This window comes from Carettochelys insculpta, chromosome 1 (genome assembly GCF_033958435.1).
Source record: "Carettochelys insculpta isolate YL-2023 chromosome 1, ASM3395843v1, whole genome shotgun sequence".
Taxonomy (NCBI): domain Eukaryota; kingdom Metazoa; phylum Chordata; order Testudines; family Carettochelyidae; genus Carettochelys; species Carettochelys insculpta.
The window spans coordinates 148,909,034-148,919,823 of NC_134137.1; positions in this window are offsets into that span (position 1 = coordinate 148,909,034).

The window sequence follows — 10,790 nt, forward strand, 5'->3', positions numbered from 1 at the left end:
CTGCCTGATGCCCTTTGGGGAACAGAACAGAGGATATTTGTAAATTAATATTTATGCTGAAGAGTAGCAAAGCTTCTCTTTGGAAATACCTGCTCTTTTCTCGACTTGAGAAAAACTTTGAAGGGTGTAGAGCTGCTGCACGCCTGTGTCACTAAAAAAAGAAAAACCCTTAAAAGGCGCATTCTTCAGGGGCTGGCGCAAGAGCTGTGAAAGGCAAGACACGTCAAAGAGACTGAATTTCTGCAGAGTATGTGCCCTGATTTGCTGAGAGAGAACAGAAGGGTTTCTCAAGGGGCATCGTCACATTAATATTCACTTGTTACACTGTTCACCTCCCATGAGTGACAGGAATTGAGGCAGAGATATTCCAAAGGCCTATGGCAGGAAGACAACCTGCAGGAAAGGACATAGGGTATAATGAAATTAGAAGATTCACAGAAGCAGACCCACAGGAACAGGAGTAGAAACACTCAGGAGCAATCAGACAGAAACTGCTATGGGCGGCATCTCACCAGTTGGCTTTTTTTTAAAAAAAAGCTGTAAATTGGCCCCATACTCTTAGTAAATCCTCTAGACTCCAAAGTATGCTTTTTAAGTGTCATTATTTGTGTGTGTTTCCTGGACTTTTGTCTGCATATTAATGTTTTCCTGAAAGAGGACACCTCCGCCATGAAGCCTCTATGAGCTCCATGCTAGTCCCAAGCCTGGATGAAGAAGGAGGTTTAGTCAGATGTGTGTCAATGCGCTGACTGTCAAGCAACAATATGAATGAAATCTGATGCCACTACAACTAAATGATAAAAGACACTGGCTTGGATGTCACCCGGATAAACAAGGTCCGCGATACCAATCAAGTGATCGGGGTTGGGTCAATAAGTTGGCTACCAAATGAAAATTACAACTAACACATACGCTATCTATTGGAACATGGAACGTCCGAACACTGTGGGCAACTGGAAAATTAGAGCTGCTTTGGAAGGAGATGGAGAGATACTGATGCTACATACTTGGACTGGCAGAGATGCGTTGGACGGCATCAGGAGAGACATGCAGTTGTGAAATCATTTGATCAGGAAACAAAACAGCATGAAGCAGGAGCTGGATTCCTTCGGAGCAAAATAGCTAAAAGAGCATTATTAGGCTACAAACTGGTGAGTGCAAGAATGATGGTAGTGAGATTCGAAGCAAAACCGTTCAACATCTCAGTATGCACCCCTGTCGGACACTACAGAGGAAGAGATTGGGCTATTCTATAAAGACTTGACAATGATGGTGAAGGAGATACCAAAGAAAGATGTGTTGATCATCGGAGGAGATTGGAATGTGAAGATTAGAACAGATAACAAAGGTTGGGAGAGAGTCATGAGAAGGTTTGGATATGGAGAAAGAAACGAACGAGATGAGAAACTGCTAGAGTTTGCTACAGAGCATGAGATGGTGATCTGCAACAGGAGATTCCAACAAAAGGACTGTAGGAGGTGGACGTGGCGATCGAATGACGGGAAGTCCAAGAACATGATAGATTTGATTTTGATAAGAAGAAGATGGATAACATCTTTGATAAGAAGAAGATGGATAACATCAGTACAGCAGTGCCGAACTTTCCAAGGAGCGGATATAGACTCAGACTACAGTCTAGTGATCGCAAACATCAAGATAAAACTCAAAAGAAAATGTAAGACACAGTTTAAGAAAAGAGCAGGTGTGGCGAGGCTATGTGAGGAAGAGACAGGAAATGCATACAGAGCAACGCTCAAAGAGATTATCACCACAGAGAAAGACCTAGATGAGAGAGTAGCAGGGATAGGTATCGCTATAGAAGAGGCAGTTGAGCAGACTGTTCCAGAAGAAGAAAAGATCAATAAGAAGTGGATTACCCAGGAGACACTGAAGTTGGTTCAAGAGAAGAGAGCGATGAAGGTCAGGAGAGAAGCTTGTGAGATGGCAGAACAGCAATATAGGGTGAAGTGCAATGAGGTAAGTAAAGCAGCCAGAAAGGATAAAAAGAAATGGTCAGAGGAGCAATGTGAAGATATAGAGAGGTATTATGATGAATGTAAGACCAAGGAGGTGTATAAGACAATTCGGAATATTAATAGGAAATGACAGCTGAAGCAGATGGCGATCAATGATGAGAACGAAGAAGCGCTCATGAACAGGGAGAAGATTGTGCAGCGATGGATGAGATATTACACTGATCTATACAAAGCACAGTTGGACCCGAGTGTCTCAGACATACTGATTGAAGAACTGAAAGAGATATCTCCACTGAGCATCAAGAGTGAGACCAATATTTCAAAAGAGGAAGTAGAAAAAGCAGTGAAATGACTAAAGAAGAACAAGAGCCCTGGAAATGATAAGCACATGGGAAAGAAGATCAAATATGGCGAAGAAAGCATGATTCAGGAAATACACCGACTATGTAAATATAGCATGGAAAGAAGGGAAGGCACCTAAGGAATGGACAAGATCTGTGCTAGTGACAATACCCAAGAAAGGAAGTACATTGGAGTGCAAGAACTACAGGATGATTGCCCTAACGAGTCATCTAGGCAAGGTGCTCGTGATGATACTGACTGAGAGACTAAGATCACAGATAGAAGAACATATAGCAGACCAGCAAGTAGGGTTTAGAAAAGATAGAAGTACCATACAACAGATATCGGCACTAAGACTGATAGAGGAAAAAGCTCAACGAAAGAACAAGAACAATTTCCGTCGATTTTCAAAAGGCATTTGACAGTACAGATCAGAAAGTGACTAGGGCGGTGTTGGAGTCATATGGAGTGGATAGCAGACTGATACCGTTGTTGAAGGATATCAATGACAATGCGGAGACAGCGCTGAGAACACGTGGGGAGTTGGGAAGTTGGTTTAAAACAAGTAGAGGTACGAGAAAAGGAGATCCAATATTGCCAAGTATCTTCATCGCACATCTGGAGAGAGTGATGGACAAGATCAAGGAAGAGGTAGAAGGGATATCTGTGCATGGGAAAAGAATAAACAACTTGAGGTTTGTGGATGATATAGTTATCATTGAGGAAGATGAGAAGAAGCTAGCAAAAATGGTGCAGGTGCTAAACGAAGAAGGGAAGAAGTTCGGACTGATTATGAACATCAATAAAACAAAAACAATGGTATTTGGAGATAAGGAAACAGGAAGGAAGATCAGTGTTGATGGTATTGAACTAGAAAATGTAGAGAAGTTCACATATCTGGGGAGCAACATAATGCATGATACAGACTGTAAGAAGGAAATAACCACTAGAATAGGAAAGCAAGAGCGAGTTTGAAGGCGATGGATAAGATCTGGAAAAGCAAAGCAATTAGCTTAAGAACGAAGCTGAGCATCTTGAAAATGTGTGTATTCAGCAGCATGTTGTACGGATGTGAGTCATAGGTGATAACAAAAGATTCAAAGAGAAGAATATTGGCGTTCGAAAGGAGTTGTTATAGAAAGATTCGGAGAATAGGATGGATGCAAGAGGTCACGAATGAGGAATTATATAGAAAGATACAGCCGAAAGAGAACCTGCTGCAGAAGGTTATAAAATGGAAGCTACAACTATTTGGGCATATTTGCAGAATGAACGACGAATGAAAATTCATGACCCTGGTATTCGGTATAATGAATGGTTCGAATATGAGAGGCAGACCCCACAGGGAATGGATAGATGATATAGTAGATTGGTGCAGATCTAGTCTACAAAAACTAAGCCACTCTGCACTGGAGAGGGAAAGATGGAAGGAAATAGTGAGAGAGGCATCAGATACCAACGGGTGCTGAGCCTACGGTTATTGATGATGATGATGATGATGAAAGAGAATACAATGAGTTTTACTAGACCATTCCCATAGCCATATCACAATCAAAGATCTTTTCCCCACAATCTCCAGGCAACAGTGCTGTGCAAGAGAACACTATGGAGTGCTCACACTCCCAGTGCCCTTTATAATGCCTGTAATTATCCTTATTTTCAGTGTCAGCCTTATTAGAATCCCATTTCTCACAAGTGTAATTTTAGTCACTAGAGCGTTAATACGTGAATCAACAGTATATTTGTTGCAATCTGAACTCACATAAAAAGCACAGTGAGGTTTCAAGAACTTTTTTATAACACTTTCATAAGGGAATTAATTAATTGATAGAAGTCAGATTTCATATTTTCGGGATGTGGTTAATAAGAGTGTTTATTTTAATGAGGCCAGATGCCATGGCTAAGTCTACATTAGAGAGTTTTGTCGACAAAACTTGCAGAGCGTCCACGTTCCCAAAGAGTTCTGTTGAGAGTAAATCTACAGAACGCGGCATTTTTGTTGACAGCCTTCTGCCTTTCCCCCATGAGGCAGAACGTCTCTGTTGACAGCATGTGTTGACAGAAAGACAGTCTATATGTTCCAAGGTGCCCTCTATCAACAGACAGAGCTACCGGGAAACTGGCCAGCCTCATCTATTGTGTTTCTCATTGGCCATTTTGTGGAGAGAGTGGCCAGGCAGTCACTCTTTCGATTGCTTTGGCTCTGGCCTCAATCTGTCAACAGAAGTTTTGTCAGAAGATATCTTCCAACAGTAACTTCTGTTGACAGGTCACCCTAGTGTAGACATAGCCCACGTGAACGATATGTCTCCTTTTAGAGAGTATGCCCTTCTTCCAGAAAGCAGGAGAGTAAATTCGTCTCTAGTTATTTTTTTTCTCCCAAGTGAAATATTAATTTGTAATAAACTTTGCTATTCCAGTAAATGGGCAAGACTAGCATAGTTTATAAAGATGGGATTTACTCCAATTTCTGTGAGATTGATATAGTGTTTTAGCAGTGAGATACTGGTAAATCAATGCACATTTCCTGTAATAAAAAGGAAAATCAAAAACCTGTTTAAATGTCAAAGACATGGGGAGGAATATATATTAATACCTTTTATCTTTTTCATTAAGTGAACACAACAAAGTTTCTTACCTTATAGTACTTTGAGAAGAGTGGTCCCTCTACCAATACTCCACTGTCCATGAGCATGTGTACACTGTGTTCTGAGTAGAATTCTCTCATGCGGTGCCATTGGTCCATGCATGCACCCTTGCTTTCCTTGTGCTGCAAACTGAGGCCAGGTCTACAGATACAGGGGAAGATCGAATTAAAGTATTCAAATCCAGCTACATTAATTACATACCTGGAATTGACGTGCCTGCATTTAAGCACTGAACTATGTCAATGAGGAGTACCAGCACTGACGGGGACATCCTCTGAGTTCCACTTGGCATGTCCCTACCAGATGTGCTAAATCAAACTGTGGAAGATTGACCTGTAGCGAAGATGTGCCCCAAGTGTATAAAGGGAAGAGCGGAGCAACTACCTCTTTGATTACTTCTTCTACAGAAGGGAAGAACAGTAGTATATGGACCAAGGAAATGAATAAGAACATAAGAACGGCCATACTGGGTCAGACCAAAGGCCCATCTAGCCCAGTATCATGTCTGCCGACAGTAGCCAATGCCTGGTGCCCCAGAGGAGGTGAACCAAAGACAATGATCAAGCGATTTGTCTCCTGCCATCCATCTCCCGCCTTCAACAAAAGGCTAGGCACCATACCTTACCCCTTGCTAATAGCCATCTATGGACCTAACCTCCAAATATTTATCGAGTTCTTTTTTAAACTCTGTTAGAGTCCTGGCCTTCACAGCGTCCTCTGGTAAGGAGTTCCACAGGTTGACTGTGCGCTGTGTGAAGAAAAACTTTCTTTTATTAGTTTTTAACCTGCTACCCATTAATTTCATTTGGTGTCCTCTAGTTCATATATTGTGGGAACAAGTAACTAACTTTTCTGTATTCACTTTCTCCACACCGTTCATGACTTTATATACCTCTGTCATATCGCCCCTCAGTCTCCTCTTTTCTAGACTGAAAAGTCCCAGTCTCTCTAGCCTCTCCTCATATGGGACCCGTTCCAAACCCTTAATCATTTTAGTTGCCCTTTTCTGAACCTTTTCTAATGCCAATATATCTTTTTTGAGGCAAGGAGACCACATTTGCATGCAGTACTCAAGGTGTGGGCGTACCATAGTTTGATATAGGGGAAGTAAGATATTCTTTGTCTTATTTTCTATCCCTAACATCCTATTTGCTTTACTGACTGCCGCTGCACACTGCGTGGATGTTTTCAGAGAACTATCCACTATAATTCCAAGATCCCTTTCCTGATCTGTTGTAGCTTAATTTGCCCCCATCGTATTGTATGTATAATTAGGGTTATTTTTCCCAATGTGCATTACCTTACACTTACTCACATTAAATTTCATTTGCCATTTTGCTGCCCAATCACTCAGTTTGCTGAGATCTTTTTGAAGTTCTTCACAGTCTGCTTTGGTTTTGACTATCCTGAACAGTTTGGTGTCATCTGCAAACTTTGCCACCTCACTGCTTACCCCTTTCTCTAGATCATTGACGAATAAGTTGAACAAGATTGGTCCCAGGACTGACCCTTGGGGAACGCCACTAGTTACCACCTTCCATTGTGAAAATTTACCTTTTATTCCTATGCCTTGTTTCCTGTCTTTTAACCAGTTCCCAGTCCATGAAAGGATCTTTCCTCCTATCCCATGACCACCTAATTTACATAAGAGCCTTTGGTGAGGGACCGTGTCAAAAGCTTTCTGGAAATCTAAGTATACTATGTCTACTGGATCCCCCCGTCCACATGCTTGTTAACCCCTTCAAAGAACTCTTAATAGATTCGTAAGACACGATTTCCCTTTACAGAAACTATGTTGACTTTTGCTCAACAAATCATGTTCCTCTACGTGTCTGACAATTTTATTCTTTACTATTGTTTCTACTAATTTGCCCGGTACTGACGTTAGACTTACCGGTCTATAATTGGTAGGGTCTCCCTTAGAGCTCTTTTGAATGGTTAGACTGGAACAACCAGTGGAGGACCCAGAGTCACATACCAAGCTGGGATCCAAGACCACATCAGTGTTAAAGCATAGGAGAAGGGACCTAGAATGAGGAAGGGAAGCAGACTCTGGAAGAGGGGTGGGGGTAGATCTGGGATAAGGAGGGCAGGAACCAGGAACAGATGGGAAGGTTGAGCTCAAGCAAGTAGGCAAAGTCCTGTAGTAACTGCCAGCCAGGAGTTCACCTAGCTGCATGGACAAATTTCCTGTGCCACTTTCTGGATTAAGTACTTGGACAATCAGTAGGGTTGGTCATCTCTTCTAATCAGGTGCTTAAAGGGGCAGGGTCCTTTCTGAGTGGGAGCTTTTCTAACCTCCTTCTCCACTGGTGCAGGTGAGCAGCTTGGTGGCAGCTGTGGTCTAAACATGACCTGGAAGACTGTTCCCCCACACACTCAAGGCAGGGGATGGGGTGTTGAAGTCAAGGCAAGTGGGAGGTGCAGAGGTTAGGGCAGGGGTCTCAGGACAGGGGGCTGGGAGGTGAGGGAAGTTACCAGGGACATCTATGGCTGTGACAGTGGTGCTGCTCCAGTGGCAGCTCCTCCCAGGGGGCCATCACAGCACTCCCTGGGCAATGACTCCTCATGGGAGGGAGGGATCTGGGGCTGTGTGCTTATTGGGTGGGGACTGGGGTTCTGCACACTGCCCCCTGTCTGGGGAAGGCAGCGCTCTGGGGGCAGCCTACAGACTGCCGCTGGCCCCCAAACCTGAAGCTGCTCCAAGGGGCCTTTGTTTGAGGTAGTGGTCATCCTGACCTGCAGCCTGTTGAGGAAGGGAGAGCTCTGTGGACGGGAACCACCCTCCAGCTGACCCTGGCCCTGCACTAGTCTGGTGAGGGCTGCTCCCAGCAGCCTCCTCCATCCTACAGTCTGTTCTGTGGGCGCTTCAGGGACTGGCCAGGCTCTGAAAGCTGCCTTCCCACTCTGGTTGCAGTGCTCCTATGGCTTGCATGTGTGTGTGGGGGGAGCAGTTGCAGGCTCTGGGACTGCCCCCACAGCCTGTCTAAATGGGGAGTCAGGCTGCCTGCCCTCCATCAGCCCTCCACAGTGGGCAGGCTGTCCAGGGGCCACAGGCTCTGGGAGGGCTGCCCCCCGCCACTTCAATTACTGTCAAGGGCCTGCAGACTGTCTGGGGAGGGACCAGGCTCCAAGTGCTGCCCCCGACATACTGCAGGCTTTTGGGGTGGGGGGAAGCCAGGCTTCAGGGAGCTACCCCTTCTCCAGCTGCCACACTCCCCCACCCCCTGCCCCTCTGGGCAGGGCACAGCTGCAGGGGGCTGCCCCTTAAGCTTCCCCCATTCCAGCTACCATTCTGTGGTCTGCTGTCTGTCTAGGGGATGCAGGCTTCCATGGGATGAGCCTCCTCCTTCCAGCTGCCCCCCGTGGTCCGTGGGCTGTTTGGAGGATCCAAGCTCTGGCGGAGGTGCCCCTTCCTGTTTCCTGCAGGCTGTCTGGGTGCTGCCCTCCTCAGTTATTCCCCACTATGGTCTGCTGGCAGGGGCCAGGCTTTGGTAGGCTGCTCCCCCAGTTGTCTGAGAGAGCCAGGATCTGAGGTCACTTGTCCTTTCAGCCCTGTGGCCTGTAGGCTCTCAGTGGTGGGGAGGCTCTGGGTTTGGGGCAGAGAAGCTATTTACCTCGTCTTTGTGGCAGGCAAGATTGCAGAGCCCCCGCCCTGTTGGCCTCTCTGGCTGCGTCTACATGTGCACAGCTTCCACAGGATCCTCTTCACGAAGATCGCATCCACATAAAAAGCTGTCCGAAAGAGCCGCCCCTTCCTCCAGAAGAGCGTGTCTACAACTGCATGAGCGGTCTTCCAGAAGAATGAGGCTGGAAATGCCAAGGACAGGATCCCATGGCTGGAGAGCTGTGCCGGGGACCCCAGCCATATAGTGCGTTAAAGGGCCCATTCCTAACAGCCCCTCCCTGCGCAAGCTGCTGAGGCCTGACATGCTGTATGCAGCAAGGCTGAGCCTGTCCCTGCTCCTGACTTCCCAACCACCAGACATGGACCCCCAGCAGCTGCAGACCTGCAGGGTTGCCCTCACCTGGATGATGGCCCTTCTCCTGGCCACCCTCCTCAGCCCCCAGTGGCAAAGGAGACTCAGGCCCATGGGTCCTGACCCACCACCACCCCTGCTGAGATCCCCCCTCTCCTCCGGCCATCCTGTGCATCTAGACCCAGGGCATCAGCACCAAGTGGTGGGACAGGGTGGTCATGGTGAAGAGGGACAACACGTGCTGGCTGCAGAATCTTCTGATGAAGGAGGAGACCTTCCTGGAGATCTACAGCTGGCTTATCCCCATCCTTCGATGGCAGGAGACCTGGTTGCAAACCAGCCCTGTCTGTTGAGAAGCGCATGGCCATCACTATATGGAAGCTGGCCACTCTGGACAGCAATTTGGGGTGGGCAAGACCACTGTCAAGGCTGTCATCCTCAAGGTAAGCCATGCTCCGGGACCTGGCCTGGGGAGCAAGCTGTCAGGCAAGGACAAGGGCTTGGACTGGGGAGGACAGGGAAGCCTAGCCCCAGGGGACATACAGCAGCCTGCAGCTAGAAAGGTGCCCCACAGGGGCAGGGGATGGAGGGCCCTGTAGGGAGGGAGGAGAGACCCAGGAAGGCAGCAGGGGCACCCCATGCACACCTATGAGCATGCTTGCTCTTTGCCCACTGCAGTTTGTGAGAGCCATCAACAATGTGCTGGTGTGGAGGCTCATGTGCATCAGCGACCAAGACACAGTTGTTGAGGGCTTCGCCAAGCTCGGGTTCCCCCAGTGCTTCAGGGCGACTGATGGAATGCACATCCCCATCAGCACCCCAAACCACAGCACTGGCCGCTATATGAACCCCAAGGGGGACCACTCCATCATACTCTAGGCACTGGTGTACTCTTGGGGGCAGTTCACTGACATATATGTGGGTTGGGATGGCTGGACCAGGCCCATGACACATCTTTTGCTACTCCGCCCTGTACCACTGGACAGAGGCTGCAACCTACATCTCTCAGCAGAAGCGCACCATCAGGTACATTGCCATGCCGCTCTGCCTTGTGGGCTACCCAGCCTACCCGCTGCAGCCCTGGCTTATGCAGCCATACACGGGCTGCCTCACACCCTCCCAGGAGCTGTTCAGTGCCTGGCTCACATGGGCCTGCTACCCGGCGGAGAGTGCCTTTGGCCACTTGAGAGCAAGGTTTAGTTGCCTCCTCCCATGCTCGATGTGGGAGTGGAGAATGTCCTCCAGATTGTGGGCACCTGCTGCGCCCTCCACAACGTCACTGAGACACGAGGAGACCCTTCCACAGGGCTGGATGGAGGCTGCCCCCAAATACAAGCAGCCTGCCATGGCCCCCGACTGGCAGCTCAACCACAATGGGGTCCACAGTGGGGAGCAACTCCAGGAGGCATTTACCTGCGGGGAGCACCTACTGTCTCCCGAGCCCTCCTCCACCCCTCACCACTCCCCCTCAGTAATCAGTGTCATGGTCAGTTGGAAACTATTAAATTCTACTTAGCCAGAACTTGCAAACAACAAACATTTTTTAACACATAACTAGAAAAAAAGAAGCTTTTATGTTCAAACTGAAACCTGTACAAGTATTTACATAGTGGTGTCAGGAAACAGGGGCATACTAACTTGGGTGGGGACAGGGCCTTGGCATGTGTTTACGCGAGACGGCCTCAAAAAGGTTGAGTGAGGCCTGGCTGGAAGTGGCCTGGCTGCTGGAGGCGGAGGGAGCTCTCCGAGGATTCATTCCCAGACAGGACCTTGACATCCTGGGTGCTGGGCTCTCTGGCAGGTCCAGGCTGGTCTCTAGCTAGACCTGCCTGCCCCTCCTGTGC